This window comes from Myotis myotis, unplaced genomic scaffold (genome assembly GCF_014108235.1).
Source record: "Myotis myotis isolate mMyoMyo1 unplaced genomic scaffold, mMyoMyo1.p scaffold_m19_p_3, whole genome shotgun sequence".
NCBI classification, from domain to species: Eukaryota; Metazoa; Chordata; class Mammalia; order Chiroptera; family Vespertilionidae; genus Myotis; species Myotis myotis.
Genome location: NW_023416335.1, coordinates 98,647,329 through 98,670,649, shown reverse-complemented (window position 1 = coordinate 98,670,649; position 23,321 = coordinate 98,647,329). Strand labels below are relative to the sequence as shown.

The following is a 23,321-nucleotide window of genomic DNA, read 5'->3' as shown; positions in this document are numbered from 1 at the left end:
TCTTGCTGCTTTTAAGATTCTCTCTTTGTCTTTTGCTCTTGGAATTTAATTATGATGTGTCTTGGTGTGGTACTTTTTGGATTCCTTTTGTTTGGGGTTCTCTGCGCTTCTTGGACTTGTAAGTCTATTTCTTTCACCAGATAGGGGAATTTTCTGTCATTATTTCTTCAAATAGGTTTTCAATATCCTGCTCTCTTTCTTCTTCTGGCACCCTTATAATTCAGATGTTGGTGCGCTTGAAGCTGTCCCAGAGGCTCCTTAGACTATCTTCGTATTTTTGGATTCTTTTTTCATTTTGCTTTTCTGGTTGGGTGTTTTTTGCTTCTTCATATTTCAAATTGTTGACTTGATCCTTGCAATCCTCTAGTCTGCTGTTGGGAGGCTGTATAATATTCTTTATTTCAGTCAGTGTATGCTTAATTTCTAGTTGGTTCTTTATCACAACATCGAGGGTCTCATTAGATTTCTTGTAGGTCTCATTAAGTTTATCGGCAGTTTCTAGAAAAGTCTTGAAACACCTTAAAAGTGTGGTTTTGAACTCTATATGCAGCCATTTGCTTTCCTCCATTTCTGTCATTTGTGTCCTTTTTCTTTGTCTCCACATTTTTTATGCTTCCCTGTGTTGATACAGTGGTTTTCTGTGCTAAGTGTCCTCTAGGGCCCAGTGGTTCAGCCTCCCCAATTACCTGAGGAGGACACTCTTGGTGCAGCCCCTTCTGGTCTTTGTGCACAGTCTTGTTGTAGTTAAGCCTTGATTGTTGTAGGTATCACTGGGAGGAATTGGCCTCCAGGCCAACTGGCTGTGAGAATCAGCTGTGTCTGCAGTGGGAGAACTTCTGTGCTGGAGACACCCCTATGGGGCAAGACTTGCTTCAATGGGGCTTTGGTCTCACTGAGTCTGCCCCTGAGTGTGTCCTTTATGTTTCCACAGAGTGGAAAACTGGATGGTCCCACTCTGACCTCTGGGATTGCTGGCTCCTGGATCTCTAGGGAGGTGCTAATCTAGCCTTTGCCTGAGGCTATCCAGCAAAAGCCTCCCTGCCTGGCTTGGGCGGGGTGGGTCCCACAGGATCAACAGGGCAGAGCTAGCATTTATGGCTGCTCTCAGTCTTTCCCTCAGAGGCTTTTTTTCTCAATGTCCTGGTAATCGCTGCAAGCCCCTCAGAGAGAAAGCTGCCCTCGAGTTCCGACCAATGCCAGACAGTCCCGCTTCTCCCGTATGATTCTGGGTCCCTAGAGACTCACCCGGAACTGGAGCTCAGAGCCTGAGACTCCCTCCTGATTGAAAATGACAACCGCACCCTCAGCCACCAGCCGGCTCCGCATGCACCTCCGCACGTTTGTATTTTACTTCCGCATTGCACCTCCTCTGAGTCTCGGTATGCTTTTCTCTTTCCTTCTAGTTGTAGAATTTCCACTCACCCAGCCTTCCTGTGGTTCTGGGTGATGTCCGTTCCATCTTTTAGTTGTATTTTTGAAGTGGTTGTGCGAGGCAGCAATCTCCAGTGTTTACCTATGCCGTCATCTTGGTTTCTCCCCAATACATAGATTTTTTTTCAAAAACTGTATTTTTAAATTCTTCTAGTTTCAATTTTTAAAATCTTCCTGTTCATTTTATTTCCTTTATTTCACAATTCTAATCTTGACAGTCCTTGAAGATACAAATTTTTGTGTTTTTCCTTATCGATGTTCATACAAAGTATCTTTCGATTTCATGTACTTAGTCATCTTTGATTGTTACACATTTGTGGTTTTAATCTGTGTGAGTCCAACAGAACTAATGTGGGTATGTGTTTGCTTTTATCTCTGCTGATATAAAGGAGAGCCCACTAGAACCATATCAGCCTCTTGTAAGGATGTTGGCTTAACCTGAAATATACAGGGTAGACTTTTTTACTTAATTTCTGGCTAAAAGCTTAAAATCCCCAAAGCACTGTTCTTTTAGGCATATGACCCAGGGCATACCTATTCTTTGAGGCACCAGTTTATTAGGTGGAGAAGTGGCCCTGGAGAACTCCTCAGACCCATACTGCCCTATCTAAAATTGCAAGATTATATTTTAAGATCCCTATGTAGAATCTGAATGTTCTACAGCAGAAGGAATCTTAGGTCCCTAAGTAACCCATACAGCCTTAATAGAAGTCCTTATTCATTTTAACCCATTGAAATGGGACTTTAAAAACATTCTATACTAAATCATCAAGCTTTGCCAATTTTTTTTAAAATATATTTTATTGATTTTTTACAGAGAGGAAGGGAGAGAGATAGAGAGTTAGAAACATTGATGAGAGAGAAACATCGATCAGCTGCCTCCTACACATCTCCTACTGGGGACGTGCCCGCAACCCAGGTGTGGGAAACTGTTTATTCCCTTCACTATCTGATAAGCATAGACAGAGAACTCCCCGAAACCCCCCGAAGGCTGGGTGCCTTTGAAGCCCTAGCAAAGGTCGGAGCTAGGCGCCACCTCTGTTTGTCCAGACAGTGGTAGCTGAAACTACTCCCCCACTTATTATTATGTAAATCCTTGCTGATGGGCTAGTCTGCTTGTTACTAGGGGGTCACCTGCCTAAGGGCTATGCTATGGGTGCATCCCAGATCAATAAAAGCTTGGTGAGGCCTGAGCACAGAGGAAGTCCTTCGGGACTTGGCTGCCTGGTCCCCCAATATTGCAAAATTATCTCGTGTCTTTTTCTCTCATTTGTTGTGCGGCTCCTCTTTCAGATACCGAACCCTACTCCATGCAGAACGTGGAGGGAGTCTTAACATCTGGCGCCCGATGGGTAATCTGGAAGTGCAGGTCTCGCTGGAGCGAGAAAAGGAAGTTTTCACCGAAAAGTTGTGGAAAACTCACCGAAAAAAGGTGAGGGGAAGTCTACCGCACGCAATGCCCAGGATCAACTACAGAAGCCCGGGTCTGTAAGTACACTGGGAACGTTTTCTTAACCAGGCTAACAAACGGGGCAGGATTTGGCTTTAAAAAAGTAGATTCGGCTTTAAAAAGGTATATTTGGCTTTTAAAAAAGTAAGAAACTTTATTATAGACTTTTGATTTGCATGTTTAAAGTATTAAAATTTTAGAAGGTAATCTTTTACAGTTTTTGCATGTTATTATAGAACATAACCCTTGGTTTCTTGAAAAAGATACATTAGATCTTAAAAGTTTGCCAAAAAGTTAATCAGAACTTGCCAAAAATTGTTTCCCCTTGTGGAACACGGCATTTCATTTCCTAGAACCTTTAGGAGAGGTCAAGGAGGATAAATCTCCTCCCCTTGCACCCTCCGCTCCTTAAGAGGAGCAGAAAGAAAAGAAAAAATGGGAGGAATGGCCTTCATGGCTCCCTCCACCTCCATGTCCTAATCCTTATATGTTTAATTTGCCGTTAATAGAATCACCTGTGCAAAAAGGCCAACTTATAAAGAAATTGGTATATTAAAAGATACTCCTTTAAATCAAGCTGAAAAAAGAGTGCCATGGTCATCTTAATGTGGTTTCTTGTCCAATACAAAATCTTAATTTGTATTTGGAATCTAAAATCTGTAATAAGAAATGAAACCCTGCTGCCGAGTCCGCCTCTGGTGTGGAGAGATTCAAAGGTGGCAGGAAAGGGCAGAGTTATAAGCTCTCCCGCAATGAGATTACTTAATGTTTTATTTAAAAATTACCGGAGAACATCTTATGACAACCAAACTTTGGCTAAGATAACCTTGGGTTCTAGCTATTACTTTGGAAAGCGAAAAAGGAAAAAAAAACAACTTTAAAATCTGTTTTTCTATTAAGCATGACTTTGGGAACAAATACACCATCTGAGTCATTTGCTGAAACTTCCCCCAAAAGTAGGATGTAGGGAAAGGGAAGAAGGGAGCACGTGGCGATCCAGTGTGGACGCCCTCTCCCCAAGTATTCTAAAATTAAAGTCCTTCTTGTAATTGAATAGTTTTTACCAATTTATAAATGCATCCGGGATTTCTGTGCACATGTAAAGGGAAAAGGCCAGTTTAAAAACGAGTGTGCATAGTTTTGAGCTGAACTTGACCTTTTGCTGTGTACAGAATAAAAACCCGAGACTGTTTTGGCCTTAAAAATGGCGGAGATGAACCTGAGAAAGAAATGCAGGCTGGTTTCCCAAGGCGATTTAAAGTAGCTCTTTTGAAATTTCCCACCCTGAGCCAAGTACCACCAGGAAGTTGATAGTCAAGTTTACATGTGAATAGCTATGGTTTTGCTTCTTGACTTCCCCAGCAGGAAAATTGTGACCATTTTGAAATTTAACAGCTATGCCAGGCTTATTGGCTGGAAACTTAAAACTTTTAAGTTCAAATCATCTAAAAGTATTGAGATTTATAATACTGAAATGTTGATCTGAGTATGCCTATTAATGAAGTCTAGAAGATAGAAGTTAATCTATTATTTGAAAATGCCTTATATTTTATTTGAAATGTATCCTTAAATGCAAAAGTATTGATTTGAAAAATGCTAAGTATTTAATTTGCTACCCAAGATTTAAAGCTCTGAAAGTTTAAAATGCAAATTGAATCAGGAAAAATTAATTAAATATCTAATGTATAACTTGTTTTTGAAAAAAATAAAATGTGTTTTCTCTTAAATGATTGGGAATTCAAAATATATTACTTCTTGGCCTGATTTAAAAAAAGAGGATTAATTTTTAAGATCTCAACTGAAAATTTTTAATACAAAAACCAGTTTAAATGTAATTGATATTAAGATAATTATAAAGGGTATAAAGAGCTAATGAGATTTTTGTTTGTCTACAAAATAATGTTGGCCATCTATCTTTTAGGGATTTTGGTTTGCTCTTCCCTTGTTTATTGTGAGAATAAGGAAATCATCTTTTCTGTCAGAGAACAGTGTAGACAGCCACAATGTTGAGCTGTGTGACTTGGCAGCCGCCATGTTGGCCGCATGGCCTGCCGCTCCCCTGGGGGCCGCCATCTTGGAACAACAAAGGCCCCTCCCTCTGACTTAGCCAATCACAAAAGGAGTGTCTGCTCACTGAGACAGGATGGGATTTCAGGGGTGGAGTTTTAAGGCGGAGTTTTACTGCGGATATGCGGATGGGGCAGAAAGTGTGCTTGCCCCACGGATTTATTTAATACTATTTTTAAGAAGATATTTTTAATACTTAATAAATTAGCAATCACGGTCTTAATATAATTTCAGTGGTATGATAGACCAATGTTTTGAGCAGTTGGCTTTATAATGGCCGACAATAGAGCTCGTATTTCTTAAAAGGCTTGTAGATACATTTTTAAAAGATATCTTATATTCTCAGTAGAACCACAGTTCTGCATATATCATAAACAAATTAAGAGTAATTGATTCCATCGTCAAGACTAGATCCTATTATGTTGAGAACTGTTTTTAAGTGTTGAAAATGTTTTAATTAGATATGTGTTTGGAAGTTTTTCCCGAGTGCAATATTTTAAAATATAATATGCTTGGTTGCATAAGGAATTTCTGCCAAATAAAAGAAAGAATTGATTTATTAGTAGCAAAGTCTTTATTTAAACTAGCAATGTCTTTTATTTAAAAGCTCCTCACCGCTGCATTTTAAATTAGGCTGGAGGTGGGGCAGCATTTTCTCCTCCTGTATCAGACATAAAACTTTACTAAATTTACTAATCTTTGTAAGCAGCTGAATCCTAGTAAAGTAAAATTCTTCTAAAAAGTTACTGAAGGCTTCCCATGATCCCTCTGTATATGCAAATAAGCCAAAAGGGAATGCTGTTTAAAAACATTATTTTAAATTTAATAAAAAGGAGAAAGTTTAATATTTTGAAATATCTTCTACTAATATTTACAGGATAACCTAATGATTTGCTGTTAAAATACCAAATCTGAAAATAAGTACAGTCACCATAAATGTTTAATGACTTTGACTTGAAATACATGGCCTTGCGGCACTATCAGTCAACATCCAAGAAGTAACCCTATAGTTACTTGGTGTAAAAAAGAAATATTTTTCTTTTTTAAGTTAAAGTTCTCCAAGTGTAATCCAGCAGGAGGAAGACAAACCAGACAACCAACAGCCCAGAGACCACCTGGGGCACGGTAAAGTGAAGTATGGTAACAATTAATTCAGGTAAAAACTTTAAGTTTCATATGTCTTAGAAGGCACATTTTTACTTTACCTGGGAAGGACAGCACAGCTATCCCAAACTCAGAAGGCTCCAGTTAGCGTGTCAACTCAGTGCTCTGGAGACCCAGAATTGTAATTTAGATAGCATACTGTCTCTGCTTCTGTAAATTTCTCTTTTTTTAAACTAGGTTCCTCATTCCAAACCTTGAGTTTAAAATTAAGTTGTCATGACCTATAGCAAAGAATATTCTTACATGGTATTATTCTACAAGTTTTATTAATAATTTTTGATGCTTTACGACAGTATATTGTGCATTTATCCCAAACAAACTTATAAATTAATTCTTTCACATGAAGGGATTTATTCCTTTCCACTGTGTGGAGGGCCTCCTGGGGAAGGCACTTAAGCATTCTGTATTGACCTATCTTGACTTTTTTTTGACAAGAGGAATCCAATTGCCTACAGCTGTTACCTGAGCTCTCCATTCAAGCTGGGATCATGAAAAGCTGGTACCATGGATCTGTCTCTTGCCCAATGGCGTAAGCTGGGCCCTCTCTGGAGAAGGAACCTGGGTTCCCTATGATCAATGCCGGGGCCCCGCCAGCAGGCGAGGGGATCCAAAGGCAGTTGCTGGGCATGGAGGCCAGAGAGACATAGGATACCAAGGAGACAGAACCGAACCTCACATCACCCTACTTGGCCCAGAGATGGTTGGTAGTCAAAGACGGGTAAGACCCCACAGGGTGGGGCGCCCTAAGACAGGCACAGCCGGGGGCCAGTAGGAGAAAACTTGGGGTGCAACAAAGGTGGGGCACAGACCCCCCCCAGTGGTGCACGGGCTTGAACACTCGCCCCTTCTGAGGAAGGTCTCCTGTCCCCATGGCTGCTCCTTGCTTCCCATGCCCAGCCCAGATCAGGAACCAAATAACAGAAGAGATTTGGTCCAGCTGAAATCAGAATCCAGATAAACGGAGGCTTGGCTAACAGACCCTATGTCTAAATCTAGCCTAACAACAGGAATGCTCAGAGCCTTCACAAGGATGTAAAGTGATCCTTTTCATTAATATTTACAGTTAAATTAAGATTATTGTTAAAATATTAAATTTGACAGCAAAATAGTTTTTCAAATTAATTAAATTCAAGTTTTCAAATTAATTAAATTTGGCTAATTTGAAATAAGTAATTATTCAAGAAGTATTAACAAAAACTTTCATTTCATGGTAAACATGCTATGAACCTAAAGCATGTTCAGGTTCATTTTTTGCGTGCAAAAAAAAAAAAAGAAAAATTAATATTTAAAGCTATCTAGACTGCATTATAAAATTTCCAAGAAGTCTCCTAATTAAATAAAAAAAAGGGCGGATAGTGGAGAAATATATTGGAAGAATACCATGTAAGGAAATAGATCCTGTAAGTAAATTACATTTAGAGAAAAAAATTTTTCGTTTATAATGCTAATAGTGAGACACCCAGAAAAAACACACATTATGCCAGGGTAAGCCAGGGAAAGATCATGTTAAAGAAAAGACCCCAAGTAAGGTTTTTTGTTTTTTTCCTTTAACCTTTGGTCAAGAATATATTTGTATACTTTCAGAGAACAGCTACAAGACCATGTGGATTCCTGTAACAACGGATCACAGAAAGCCAGCCACAAAGACAGAAGAGACAGTTCAGAGATGGAGATGGTGGAAGACGCCTTGCCATGCTAGCAGTCAGCAGCTGTGCGTTGCTGCAGGGTGCCAGGACCAGACCAGAAAGGATCGGACCTGCATTTTCCACCATCCAGAACCAACATTTCATTGCTGGCATGTACACATGAACTTTTGGACATTGAAACATGGACTCAGAACTTTTGGACATTGAAATTGGGACTTGATTATTTTTTAAAGAAAAAATAAGGGGGAGATGTGGGAAACTGTTTATTGCCTTCACTATCTGATAAGCATAGACAGAGGACTCCCCGAAACCCCCGGAAGGCTGGGTGCCTTTGAAGCCCTAGCAAAGGTCTGAGCTAGGCGCCACCTCTGTTTGTCCAGACAGTGGTAGCTGAAACTACTCCCCCACTTATTATTATGTAAATCCTTGCTGATGGGCTAGTCTGCTTGTTACTAGGGGGTCACCTGCCTAAGGGCTATGCTATGGGTGCATCCCAGATCAATAAAAGCTTGGTGAGGCCTGAGCACAGAGGAAGTCCTTCGGGACTTGGCTGCCTGGTCCCCCAATATTGCAAAATTATCTCGTGTCTTTTTCTCTCATTTGTTGTGCGGCTCCTCTTTCAGATACCGAACCCTACTCCATGCAGAACGTGGAGGGAGTCTTACTCAACACCCAGGTACATGCCCTTGACCGGAATCGAACCTGGGACCTTTCAGTCCGCAAGCCGACACTCTATCCACTGAGCCAAACCGGTTTCGGCAATCTTTGCCAATTTTTACTTCCTTAATATATTTTAATCTATTTATTCACTGCATTAATATTGCTTTAACTTAAGCCTTATTTATCTCTTATTTGGATTACAATAGCTTCCTAATTTTTCTATCTCTTCCAAATCTGCTATCTTCTAATACATTTCTACTTTGCCATTAGTGTTATTTACAATTAAATTTCTTCAGTGACTACATATAACAGACAAGATAATAGTCGAACTTATATATAGATGCCTGTCTACTCTCCAAACTTGTCCTTGGCCACTCTGTCATACTTATTCTATGTTCTAGAAAGCCTTTGTAGAGTCATACTATTTCAGGGCACTTTTGTATGCCATTTCTTCTTCCTATAACTCCTGTCATCCACTTCTCCCAATAGAACTAAGAGAATGTCTTATAATTTCTCAAACCTTCTGGGCATTATAATATTAAACATTGTCTTAGGTTTATTTTTCTTTCTTTCTTTTTAACAAGTCTCTCTCAGACTGTAAGGTTTGTTAAATAAGTTATAGTGCTGATTCATCTCTATATCTAATATGATTTGTATGGTACCTGTCATAAAGTATGGACTCATTGATATTATATAACTAATTGGATAAATGACTGAATAAATTTAGGAAGGAGGGCAAATAACATTTTAGATTTTAATGATAAGGTTGTTTTTTAACTATAAAATCCTATGATGCATTTAGCACACAGGAAATGAGGTAAATAAAAATATCCGATAACTTAGGAATATCTATTACAGATACTGTAAGGAGGAAATATCTGTTTTGTTCCTCACAGTAACTATATAACAGGAAGTAAATAAAGTGGTCTTTGCCTTCTCATGTAAGTTGATTTTTCAAAGGAAATAGAAAAGGAAAACAATTTGTTCAGTCACATTCATTCCTGTTATAAAACAGGGTTGCTATGGCCATGGCCAGCTTGGCTCAGTGGATAGAGTGTCAGCCTGCGGACTGAAGGGTCCCAGGTTCGATTCCAGCTGAGGGCACATGCCTGGGTTGTGGGCTCAATCCCCAGTAGGGGGTGTGCAGGAGGCAGCCGATCAATGATTCTCTCTCATCATTGATGTTTCTATCTCTCTTTCCTTCTCCCTTCCTCTCTGAAATCAATAAAAATATATTTAACCCCCCCCCCCCCAAAAAAAAAAAACAGGGTTGCTATGGATGTAGGAAATAACAACTCAGGAAACAAAACAAAGTATTCTATTTCCATTGAAATAGTTATCAACAATGCAAGAGCTGATGTTCTAGGAAGTATCCAATTTTATTTAGTTTGTTATAATTTAAATTGCTTGTGTTTGACCCAAGACTCTGAGATCCCGAATTTTAAACTTAAATAATTTCTGTAATTTAATGAAAGAAAAAAGTCAATAGCAAAGGCAATGTGAGAGGTCAGACAAATTAGTCTTCCATTATCTGTAGATGAGTTAGGGGACTAACAGCAGAACTAGCTTGTATTTAAGTTTTTCAAAGCATTAAAAACTTGGACCAATACTTCACCCTGTGTCTGAGTTTTAATTTCCTGTTACTGTTTCAGATGCCTCTATAAACTGGAGGAAAGAGTACACTCCTAAATTGTAAGATTATATTTTAAGATCCCATTTATTTAGTCAAGAAGACAGATTCTGATTTGAGGTGAAGTGGCCACACAGTGCAGGAGCAGATGTAATAAGTTAGTGTCACTTCCTCTGGCCCCCAAAATCTCAAAGGCAGGCACAGAGTTTCTAGTGACATTGCAAGGTAGAGTGTGGCTGGATTGGAGAAGCTCAATTTCTTTCAGTGCTGCAGTCCTTTAATAGATTATTTAAAAATCTGGAAAAATTTACAATTTTTATTTTAAATTTTTTTATTTTGTAATGCTTAAAAACTTTGGTTCATGAACCATTTTAATGCCAACAAGGTATTACCTAATGAAAATAGCAGAACAAATGCCTTGTTGCCCTGAGAAGTATCTGACACTAACTTTTCTGCATTCCCCAAAAATCCATTTTCGTTAAAGAGGGAAGACCCTTACCTCATATGGTTGTTAGGAGCAAGTGAGATTATTTGCAAAGTCTTGACATTAATTAAGAACATGAAGAAAAGCAGTTGACTTTTCTAAAAGATACACATTGAAACATTGGTTATCTTTATACTCACTAGAAGCAAAAAAACCCCAAAGATAATAAAAACAATATTTTGCTATATGGAGCTCCATATCTGATGGGGCATCAAAGAATTTCTGCATATTCATAACTTAGGTTTGTAATAAACTGTGACACTAACCTAACTTTTTTTTTTTTGAAGTCTGACCTAATTTACTCATTCCATTAGCTGTGGAAACAGAGATGAGAACACCAGGGCACAGCGTGGTCTACGCAGCAGCCTTTCAGAGCCCTTCCATTGATGCAGAAAAAGGGAAAGTGGAATAGACAGAAACTTAAAATTTTACACATATGGCTGCTAGGGAGAAATTATACAGGGAAACTAGTTATTCTCTTAAAATAGTATATTTTCTAGAGGATAAAATCTATAAATTATTCATGCATTTGGGTCAACTGATTATATAAAAAATATAATCAGATCTACATTTGTCTCAGAATAGATTCAGTATGGAAGTTGGGGTTTTCCTTGGGCATAAGTAGAGAGAAGAAAGATAAATATAAAGGGTAGGGCTAGATCTAGAACATCAGATTGAGATTTAAGGATTTGATGTGGAAGAGAAAGAGGCATTAAAAAGTTGGCAAGGGGAGAGAAAATTAGTAGTGGTTGAAAACCACCCATTTCCCTCATCTTTCTTTAGAATTAAAGCATTTTATTTCTTTGCAAAAAACTTATCAATATGAGTTTGAACAGAACTTGTCTTCTTCTCATCATATAACTTATAAAATGGAGCAAGCATCTTTCTAAGTCTTGGTGACTTGAACTTTCATATTTCTTTCTAAGTTTGGATTAGCTTTCATTGTGTTCTTTGTACTTTCAAAGTGGTGAAATATTCCTGAGTTTCTTTAAAATGACGTTTTAGGCCGGTATCACTTCCTCTGGGCCATTGTCCGTCTTTTTGTCATAATGACTTTCCTCATTGATGTCCATAAGTTCACTTTCTCTGAATTCCTGTGACAGCCTAGCTACCTTGCTCCAAAGGGCACAGTGTCAACATTCCAGAATTACCTATATCTCATGTAACTCATTTACTAGTATATTCAATTGGTATCCCACTGAAGTAACTTCAGCTTGTTTTTTTTTTTTTATGTTCATAGTTCTTTTTTGTTTGTTTTTTCTTTATTGATTAAGGTATTACATATGTGTCCTTATCCTCCCATCGCCCCCCCCCAATCATGCCTTCAACCCCTGGTGTCTGTGTCCATTGGTTAGGTTTATATGCATGCATGCAAGTCCTTTGGTTGATCTCTTCCCCTTATCCCCACCCTCCCCTACCTTCCCTCTGAGGTTTGATGGTCTGATCGATGCTTCTCTGCAACTGGATCTGTTTTTGTTCATCAGTTTATGTTGTTCATTATATTCCACAAATGAGTGAGATCATGTGATATTTATCTTTCTCTGACTGGCTTATTTCACTTAGCATAATACTCTCCAGTTCCACCCGGGCTGTTGCAAATGGTAAGAATTCCTTCTTTTTTTTACAGCAGCGTAGTATTCCATTGTGTAGATGTACCCAAAGTTTTTTAATCCACTCATCTGCTGATGGGCATTTAGTCTGTTTCCAAATCTTAGCTATGGTAAATCCTTTCTGATTGTTTCTGTTTTCTTGGGATATATTCCTAGAAGTGGTATTACTGGGTCAAATGGGAGTTCCATTTTTAGTTTTTTGAGGAGACTCCATACTGTTCTCCACAGTAGCCGCACAAGTCTGCATTCCCAACAGCAGTGCATGAGGGTTCCTTTTTCTCCGCATCCTTGCCAGCACTTTTCGTTTGTTGATTTGTTGACGATAGCCATTCTGACAGGTGTGAGATGGTACCACATTGTCGTTTTGATTTGCATCTCTCTGATGATTAGTGACTTTGAGCATGTTTCATATGTCTCTTGACCTTCCTTATGTCCTCTTTTGAAAAAATATCTATTTAGGTCCATTGCCCATTTTTTGATTGGGTTGTTTATCTTCCTTTTGTTAAGTTGTATGAGTTCCCTGTAAATGTTGGAGATTAAACCCTTATTGGTAGTAACATTGGCAAATATGTTCTCCTATGCAGTAGGCTTTCTTGTTGTTTTGTTGATGGTTTCTTTTGCTGTACAGAAGTTTTGTTCATAGTTCTTACCTTCATTTCATGCTGGCTAGGTTTTGCCTATCTTTCCTTGGTTATTACATTTTCATATCTATTCATATCCTATTTCAGTTCTAGCAACATCACATTTTGTCTCTTTGCTGTACTTTACTCTTTAATCTGTTGGTTATCCACTTTGGGGAATTGTCATGTGAATTTACACTTGGAGACAAGAGGCAATATGCTTTGCTGTCTATGTTTGAACTAAATACAAATGTGCAGTGACTAATCATTGACAGACTTTGAAGAAGGGGCATGTTGGTCACTGCTCATGATGCTACATCTATTATTTACATGGGGATTTATGGATCAAATAGCCAACAACTCTTATATAATACAGTTAATATCTATCTATCTATCTATCTATCTATCTATCTATCTATCTATCTATATATATATAAAGAGCCAGGGACCATTGCAACCGAACGGACGACTGAATGGACTACCAAACAGGCTGAGTGGGGCGACAAGGCTGGCAGGAGGGTTAGTGAGGGATGACCAAACAACTGAACAAGCAGGCTGTGTGGGGCAACCAGGCAGGCAGGGGGGTTAGTGAGAGACGACTAAATGACTGAACACCAGGCTGCGTGGGGCGACCAGGTCAGCAGGGGGGCAGTGAGGGATGACCAGGCCAGCAGGCGGGCAGTTGGGGGCAACCAGGCCAGCAGAGGGGGGCAGTAAGGGGCAACCAGGGTGCCAGGGGGCAGTTGGGGGTGACCAGGCCGGCGAGGGTGCAGTTGGGGGTGACCAGGCCTGCAGGGGGGGCGGCAGTAAGGGGAAACCATGCTGGCAGAGGGGGGAGGTAGAGGCGACCAGCCCATGGGGGGGCAGTTGGGGGCAACCAGGTTGACAGGCAGGGCAGTTGGGGGTGACCAGGCCAACAGGCAGAGGCAGTTAGGGGTGATCAGTCTGGAAGGGGGGCCAGTAGGGGTGATCAGGCAGGCAGGCAGGCAGGCAGGTGAGAAGTTAGGAGCCAGAGGTCCCGGATTATGAGAGGAATGTCTGATGGGTCCTGGATTGGAGAGGGTGCAGACTGGGCTGAGGGCACCCCCCCACCCCCGTGCACAAATTTTGTGCACCGGGCCTCTAGTACCATGATAACTGACATCTGAATTCTGTCATTGGAGGGTGGTGTTATTTAACTAGTTGTGGCTCTGAAACTTGTGCATTTTTCAACTGAGCAAAGCAAGGACAACATTTTGTTTCCTAATAAAAACATAGATCATCTGAATCATGGCAAACATTTGCTTGCAATAAGTAAGCTAAGAACAATAAAAACATTTTTATGTCCTAAGAAATAAAAAATTGAGAACTATGGTAGAGAAATGAATATACCCCAAATAGGGCACTGTTCCCTCTTTTTTTGTTTTTTTAATATAAAGAATTATGAGTTTTATGAAATATTAATTCTTAACATGTTAAAATAATGATGCCTAGGGAAAAAAGGATCTTTGAAGTTTACTGAAATGGAAAACAAGCTCAATACACATGCATATGCACCTATATTTTAAACCTGATTTAAAATTTAAAAATCTATTTTATATAAAATCTATGATCCTAAATTCTGAAATATATTTCCCTCTTGCTTGAAATCTGGCCATTATTAAGTAGCACTACTATCTTACTTTTAAGTGAATAACATTTTACTTATCATCAATGTCTAAGTCTATGAATTAGTAATAGTTATGATTTATACAGTATAATTAATTTTGTAAAAGCACAAGATTTTTTCACCTCATTCATTTACAAGACAACATATTTGATAACTTACTACATGTATAAAATGAATAACAGTAATAACAAAAAGGTATAGATTAGGTTCTACATGAAAAAATAGAGAGGGAATTCCTGTTTTCAAAGAGTTTCTAGGGATTTTCTTGAAGTTCAGAATTAAAACAGAATCTCAATGCTAAGAAAAAGTTCATTATTTTTCAATTTTGGAATAAGAAACTTTTTTTTAACTACAGTATTTTTTTTTGCCAAATCAAAGACACAAAACAAACTCAAGTAAACCAAAGCTTATTGGTTTAATCATTAAATAGTAATTGTTAAAGTAAAAGAGCATATTCAAGTTGGGGCCATATACTAATTACTAAAGAATTACACTTGGATGCAATAGGTTTCTCTTCTTCAAAACCCAATAAATGCAAGGCTTTCCTCCCCCTGTTTTAAAGAATACAATAAAAACTTGAAATCTTGTAAATTTTAGGTTAAATTCAGTGCTAAATAATAATACAACCTGGCTTTTGTATGAATATCCATTAATTATATCTTATATGCATTCAAAAGAGTGATAAAGGTTTATTTTAGGCAAATGATTTATTTCAAAAGATCACCCAAATTCCATAATTTAAAGAAGTCTTATTTGCTTTAAGGTTCAATTCATATTTTAATAATTTAAAATCCAATTATTATTGCCAAGACATTATAGGGAATTTTACATCCCATTAACCTTGCTTTGTTTTAATTACAAAGATTCTTTGTTAGATTCCTTTAAATGATCTAGTTTATAATTTCAGCCTGTCCTAGGGAGTACTTTAATTCAGCTGCACATTCATCAACTGGTTTTGTTCTGTTAATTATAGACAACTGCACAATTGCTTTCTCCAGCTATGATTGATGAATTATATTCAAGAGTGTAGCTGTTAAATAGGATAAACATTTATAACAATTTGCACTTAAATAATTTTATCTTCATTCCCACAAGGACAAATTAAAGACATATTCTAACAACCAAGAGAAAGTGTTTTTATAGGTTTTATTTTAAACTATTAGAAAAAATTAAGAAAAATGCTCTATGTCCAGGTCAATGAAATACAAGCATGTGCAAAGAATCTAAGCTATGCCTAGCATTTAGTAAGCACCAATGAATAGGAATCAGATAAACACAGCAACGTGTAACTATTGTACCTACATCCCAACTATCTAAATATATCTTTTGATCTGGAACTCCCAATTCAAATTCATGAAAGTGAAAGGTCTAAATTGAAAGGACATGAACCAAAGTAAAGGTGAAAGTCAGAAAATTCTAAATATCTATTATATGTAATAACAAAACAAAACAAAACCCTTACAGTTACTAAGAGCCTATATTACAGCAGTTGTAATAAATGTGGTATAGATTATTTCCAACCTTCAGAGAAACTGGGCTTCTTTCTTAGGTGTTACACTATTCTGCAATGTGAAACAATGTGAGAGGAAGATTATGTTACATGCCTAGCATCTAACAGTTGGAGAACTGGTATTTGAATTCAGTACAAATAGTAAACATATGATTTGTATTATAATAGGAACTGTGGAAATGGCCACAAAATAGTGTATTATACACTACAAATAAATGGGCACTAACACTATGGTATGGGAAGTATAAACCAGGGGAAAATTGAAGGTGCTTTGAGAACCTAAGAAAGTACCTATAAGCTGGAGTAGCAATGGGGAGAGATTGGTGTTCAGTGAAGAGATTATTTTCACTAAAGTAATATAAGTAAATGTCTTAAAGTAAATGCTCATATTTTTTTGTGCTGTGGACTGTTGGTTTGGCTATTTTCAATATTCTCTTAGCTTCTCAAATATAATACCCCCCTCTCCAAATTTGCTTCATTTTCAGTAAATAGCCCTGCTTTCTTCATTGAGAATGTAAGGCACCATAAAACAAAACAAAACAAAAACCCTATGAATCCTGCTAAAACTTAAATGAGCCCTAGCCGGTTTGGCTCAGTGGATGGAGCATCAGCCTGCGAACTGAAAGGTCCTGGGTTCGATTCCGGTCAAGGGCATGTACCTTGGTTGCAGGCACATTCTCAGTGGGAGGTGTGCAGGAGGCAGCTGATAGATGTTTCTCTCTCATCGATGTTTCTAACTCTCTATTCCTCTCTCTTCCTCTCTGTAAAAAATCAATAAAATATGTTTAAAAAAAAACACAAAAACTTAAATGAAAGGCCAGTCCCTGGACTTCAGGCTAACCCATCATATTGGCTTTTTTCCCACCAACATTTAAAAATACGTAAGTCTTTTCTTCTAAAAAAAATATGCCACACACCCTTCCTCACCAAATTAAAAACTATATCTACCTTTAGTAACGACCCTATGAGTTTCCCCTTTTTGGCCAAACTTCTTACAGTTGTATATACTTGATGTCTATACTAGCTCTGACCCCAATACTCAAATAACCACTTTCTCAAAAGTTACTTTCTTCATTTATCTGTTCCCATAGAACCATTTACTTGTCCTTTTATTACATCAACTAGAGGTCCGGTGCATGAAAATACATGCACTTGGGGGGGGGGTCCCTCAGTCTGCTCCCTCTCACAGTCTGGGAACCCTCAGGGGATGTCTACTGACAGCTTAGGCCCACTCCCCCCCGAGAGCGGGCTTAAGCCACAGTCTGGCCTCCTTCTGCAGGAGGCGACTGGGCCAATCAGGGGAAGGCGCCACCCCGATCACCCTGCCGCTGCTGCTGCCTCTGGCTTCCTTCTGGGGGAGGTGACCAGGCTGATCAAGATAAGGCACTGCCCCCATCACACCGCTGTTGCTGCCACTGCTGGCCACCATGGCTGCCAGCCCTCTTCGGCCCTTGCAGCTGCTGCAGCTTTGTCCGGAAGGACATCTGGAAGGATGTCTGGAAGACATCTGTTCTATCCGGTCTAATTAGCATATTATCCTTTTATTAGTATAGATAAGTACTTAATGAAGGATTGTTGTTCTCACTAGCCTCCAAGCTCCATTAGAGCAGAGCCTGGGTCTGTACCCGGAATCTTTAGCACATAGGTACTCACCAGTATAAGTCAGGATGAAATGACCTATTATACAGTGGCTCCTTTAATCCTAACTTAACTATTGTCTTTTGGACTATTCATTCCTCCTCAAACATTCTACTCATCATTCTTTTTTTCATTCTTTCAATAAATATTTGTGATTGTGAACCATGTGCTAGGCATTATTTCAGATACCAGGGAGATATTCACAAATAAGACACGAGTTCTTAAGGAAAGTACATTTTAGTGAGGAAGATAGACATAAAATAATGAGATGATATTATTAAAATGTCAAAAGAGAATCATGTGATGAATGTGTGCTAACTCAATAAGATGGCAAGGGGAGCCTTTCTGAGAGGTGACATTTTAGCTGATTTATGAATGACAGTAAACAACCAATCACATGAAGATGTGGGGAAATGGGATTCCCCACAGAAAGAGCAGTAAAGCTGGTCCCCAGGTTTTTTTCTCACTCTGCAGACTCTTCCTGAGCATCACATCTGTGTCCTTACTTACCACTTACCATATATAAGCAGATAACTCTAAATCTCCACTCTAGCTATATCTTTGGAGAGCTGGAGACCCAAATTCCAAGATGCCTATTCAATGATTCCACTTGGACATTACACAGGTGCCATAAATTCAGTGTAACCCAAAGTGAAAACCTCTCTCACTCAAGCCATGCTCCTCTTTCTGTGTCATTCTAAGTAAACTATATTTATACTATAAGCCATCCAGTTATGAAAGCTAGAAATCAAGTTATCTTGGATTCCTTCATTCACCTCTTACCATCCAATATATGAGCAATTCTATTAATTTAATTTCCAAAAGATACTTCAAATGTTTCCACTTCTTCCATCCTGCTAGCACTATTTGTTAGTCTGACACCACCATCTTCATTAGGATTACTGAAACCTCAGATTGGCATCTCTGTTTCAGTCTTGAACCCCTAAAATCCATTTGCCACATTTCAAGTTATGCCTAAACCTCTTCAGTTATACTCCAGCAGCCTTACCACATCTTAGAAACCCCTTCCTGGAATGATCCTTGCCTTGAGGAATGACCCTCAAGTTCTATGTGGGTAGCACAAAACACACAATTAAGTAGCTGTTGGATGACTAAAAATAGCAACATGTCTTGCTGTCTTTTGCCTCTTGGTTTTTGCACTAAATTATTCCCTTGGCCCAGAACTTTATTCCTCTTTTTTTTAAAAAATTTCATATAGCTATGTCATAATCATCTCTCAATTATCAACCAAGATGGCATTATGTTTGGACATGCTTCTCTTTTAGAAACCTCTTTCTTTGTAGACTATTTTTAAAGCAGTTTTAAGTTCATAGCAAACTTGAGCAGAAGATAGATTTCTCAGATACTATTTCAGCCCACAAAACCTCCCCCCACAAGTTATCACCATCTACCATTAGTTAGAAATGATGAACCTACATTAATACAGCATTATCACTGAAAGTCCATGCTTTACATTAGGGTTCATTCTTGGTATTGTATATTCTATGGGTTTAGACAAATGTATGGCATGTATCCACTATTATAGCATCATATGGAGTAGGTTCACTGCTCTAAAAATCCTCTCTGCTCTGTCTCCCTCCAACCCCTAGTTACCACTGATCTTTCTATTATTGTTTCCATACTTTTGCCTTTTCCAGAATGTCATATAATTCAAATCATACAGTATATTAGCCTTTTCAAATTGGCTTCTTTCATTTAGTGACATGCAATTAAGTTTCTTCTATGTCTTTCCATGGCTTGAAAACTCATTTCTTTTTAGAACTAAGTAACAAATATTCCATTTTCTGGATGTATCATACAAATGAATGGGTATTTATTTATCCATTAATTACTGAAGTGCATCTTGACATCCAAGTTTTGGCAATTATGAACAAAGTGAATATAAACATCTGCATGCAGGTTTTTATGTGGACTTAAGTTTTTAACTTCTTTGGATAGATAGAAGCATGGCTGTTGGACTATATAGTAAGAGTATATTTACTTTTGTAAGAAACCACCAGCCTGTCTTTCAAAGTGGCTGTATATTTTGCATTCTCACCAGCAACAAATGAAAGTACAGTTATTCCACATCCTTACCAGCATTTGGTGTGGTCAAGTGTTCTGGATTTTGGACATGCTAATAAATGTATAGTGGTATTTCTTTGTTGTTGTAATTAGCATTTCCCTGATGATATGTAGAGCATTTTCTCATATGTTTATTTTCCATCTGTGTATCTTCTTTGGTGTAGTATCTGTTAGGTCTTTGGCCCATTTTTAAATCAGATTGTTTATATTCTTATTGTTGAGTTTTATAATGAACAACATAAACTGATAAACAAAAACAGATGCAGAGACAGAGAAGCATCGATCAGACCATCAAACCTCAGAGGGAAGGGGGTAAGGGGGAGAGATCAACCAAAGGACTTGTATGCATGCATATAAGCCTAACCAATGGACACAGATACCAGAGGGTGAGGGCATGAGTGGGGGGGGGGTGTGGAAGGGGGGTAATGTGGGGATAAGCACACATATGTAATAACTTAATCAATAAAGAAATTTTAAAAAAGACTTCATATTATATCCATAATATTATGGATATATTCACTTCATATCATATCCACTAATAAAAGCCTAGGTGGATCTCGTGCACTCGTGCGACACCCCCACATCATCACAAGATGGCTGCCTCCACATCATCAAAAGATGTCCACCCCAGGTTGTCACAAGATGGCCACCACAAGATGGCCGGCAGGGGAGGGTAGTTGTGGGCGATCAAGCTGGTAGGGGAGGGCAGTTGGGGGCAACTGGGCTGGCAGGGGAGGGCGGTTGAGGGTGACCAGGCCGGCAGGGGCGGGCAGTTGGGGATGATCGGGTCGGCAGGGGAGGTCAGTTGGGGGCCATCGGGCCGGCAGGGGAGGTCAGTTGGGGGCCATCGGGCCGGCAGGGGAGCAGTTAGGCGTCAATCAAGCTGGCAGGGGAACGGTTAGGGGGCAATCTGGCTGGCAGGCAGAAGCGGTTAGGGGCAATCAGGCAGGCAGGCAGGCGAGTGGTTAGGAGACAGCAGTCCCGGATTGTGAGAGGGATGTCCGACTGCTGGTTTAGGCCTGATCCCTGCGTGGGATCGGACCTAAACCAGCAGTTGGAAATCCCCCAAGGCGTCCCAGATTGGAGAGGGTGCAGGCTGGGCTGAGGGACCGCCCCCCCCCCTCTTGCATGAATTTCATGCACCAGGCCAATAGTTTTAAGATAATAGTCCTTCATCAGATATATCTTGTGCAAATATTTTCTCACAGTCTGTGGTTTGCCTTCTCATTCTCTTGAAATACCACTATACATTTATTAGCATGTCCAAAATCCAGAACACTTGACCACACCAAATGCTGGTAAGGATGTGGAATAACTGTACTTTCATTTGTTGCTGGTGAGAATGCAAAATATACAGCCACTTTGAAAGACAGGCTGGTGGTTTCTTACAAAAGTAAATATACTCTTACTATATAGTCCAACAGCCATGCTCCTATCTATCCAAAGAAGTTAAAAACTTAAGTCCACATAAAAACCTGCATGCGGATGTTTATATTCACTTTGCTCATAAGAGGTTCTTTCACAAAGCAAAATTTTACATTTTAATGAAGTCCAGTTTAGCATTTTTTTCTTTCATGGCTCATACGTTTGGTATTGTATCTAAAAAGGCATCACCATACCCAAGGTCATGGAGATTTTCTCCTATGTTATCTTCTAGGAGTTTTATAGTTTTGCATTTCATACTTATGTCCGTGATCCTCTTTCAGTTAATTTTTGTGCTGTTATTAAATCCATGTCTAGATTTTTCACATGTGGATGGATGTCTAGTTGTTACAGCATCACTTGTCAAAAAGACTATCATCTTATACCCTGATAACCCAACCCTTTGGAGAATGCATCCCTCTAGATGAGATTAAGTACCCTGCCTTAGGCTTGCATTAATTCCTATACCACCCCAATGATAGCACCGTTGTATTATTGTGTGTGCCAGTTTAATGTTTGTCTTATTTACTTCTCTATTCCCAGTTCTTATAATAGTGTTTGTGATGTAGAAGGTGCTGACTAGACATTTGCTGTACTAATGTATACATGATCTGTATATTTATAGCTAGTTATGTTTCAATTATTATTCCAAAATCATCTTTAATGGAGGAAAAATTTGTATGAAAATAGAAGCACACTCTAGAATGGCACAAAATGCCCTAACCGGTTTGGCTCAGTGGATAGAGCGTCGGCCTACGGACTGAAGGGTCCCAGGTTCGATTCCAGTCAAGGGCATGTACGTTGGTTGCGGGCACATCCCCAGTAGGAGGTGTGCAGGAGGCAGCTGATCAATTTTTCTCTCTCATCGATGTTTCTAACTCTCTATCCTTCTCCCTTCTTCTCTGTAAAAAATCACTTAAAAATATATTTAAAAAATAGAATGGCACAAAAATATGGTGAACATTTTGAAGGCTTTCATGGATTTAAATTTAAACAAAATTAAACTACTTTCTGTAATTCCAGCCTCTTTCCTAAAATAAAAGAAACTCTACCACTGAACAATAATACAGCATCAAAAGCTAAAAACCTCTGATAATAGCAAATTCTCCATCCTCTTTTTGTCTTAGACAATATTATAATCTTAAGTGTTAAAGGTTCAATTCTGTTAACTCTTCAGAGTTACTGATGACAAAATAATTTTTGTTTTTTACTTCACAGATGAAAGAAATTAGCAAAATTAGCATGAATGTGAATTGAGAGTTTCTGTAACTGATATGACAATGAGTAAGTAGCCTGTGAATTTTTTTTTCTAGTTTTCATCACCTGAAGATGGGTAATAATCATTGTCAATTCTTACAATAATAAAGTTTTATAAGAACTACAGTGTGTTGTTATGTAAACTTATTTATGTTACTTATAAAAACTAATATTTTGTTGCATCTTTTGCTTTGCAGTGAGTCAAAAACTTATTTAAATTTTTAAAGTTACATTATTGTGACTAAAAATAATTCAAACATGGAATATCTAAATGAGAGATATTCATTAAGATTCACTGTTATAACAACAGAGGCTATTTCTTAGACTATAAAACTTGATGGGGAAAAAAACACTAATACTAAACTTATTTAAGTTACTTTAAAAATGGATTTCTCTACCATACACAAACTAATTTTCAAGGGATATGTTGTAAAATATTCTTTCATAATACCACTCCCTTGATAAAATTTTATATATAGTAAGCATTATTTATCAATTTAATTTAATTTGGTTTGAAATACAAATAAATAGATTACGCCAAATATCAGTCACTTTTTTCTCAAAGATTATACTGTATCATAGAAGAAACTCAAGTTGCAAAGAATGCAGGTCTTTAGCTAATAGAAGCTGTATATGTCAAAATGATGACAGTTACATTTGTCTTAATGTATACACTGCCAGTAAAGTTTTCAGAAAATCATAGTGAACAACTGTTTATAATAAAGAGAAAATACAATAATAGGCTCAAACATAATTTTACTTATAGCATCATTTTAATAATGGTATATATAAATTCCTAACCAGACTGTTATACTTCCTATATTTAACATCCTTCACATTTTCAGCTGGATACCAGATAGCACAGCATGTTCAGATAAAACTGTTTCACATGAGCTGAGATAGGCAGAGGGAGTCCACATGGAGCATAACACTGAAACCAGATGGAGTGGCAGATGGGACTGCAGACGGGGTTCACTTGATCTATGTAAAACAACTTTA

General features: G+C 38.3%; 1 protein-coding gene across 6 annotated transcripts in view; it reads right to left on the bottom strand.

The window, feature by feature from the left end:
* The window catches only part of NBEA (neurobeachin), a 1,002,985-nt gene that overhangs the window by 503,382 nt on the left and 476,282 nt on the right, over positions 1 to 23,321 (bottom strand). The window lies entirely within an intron of this gene.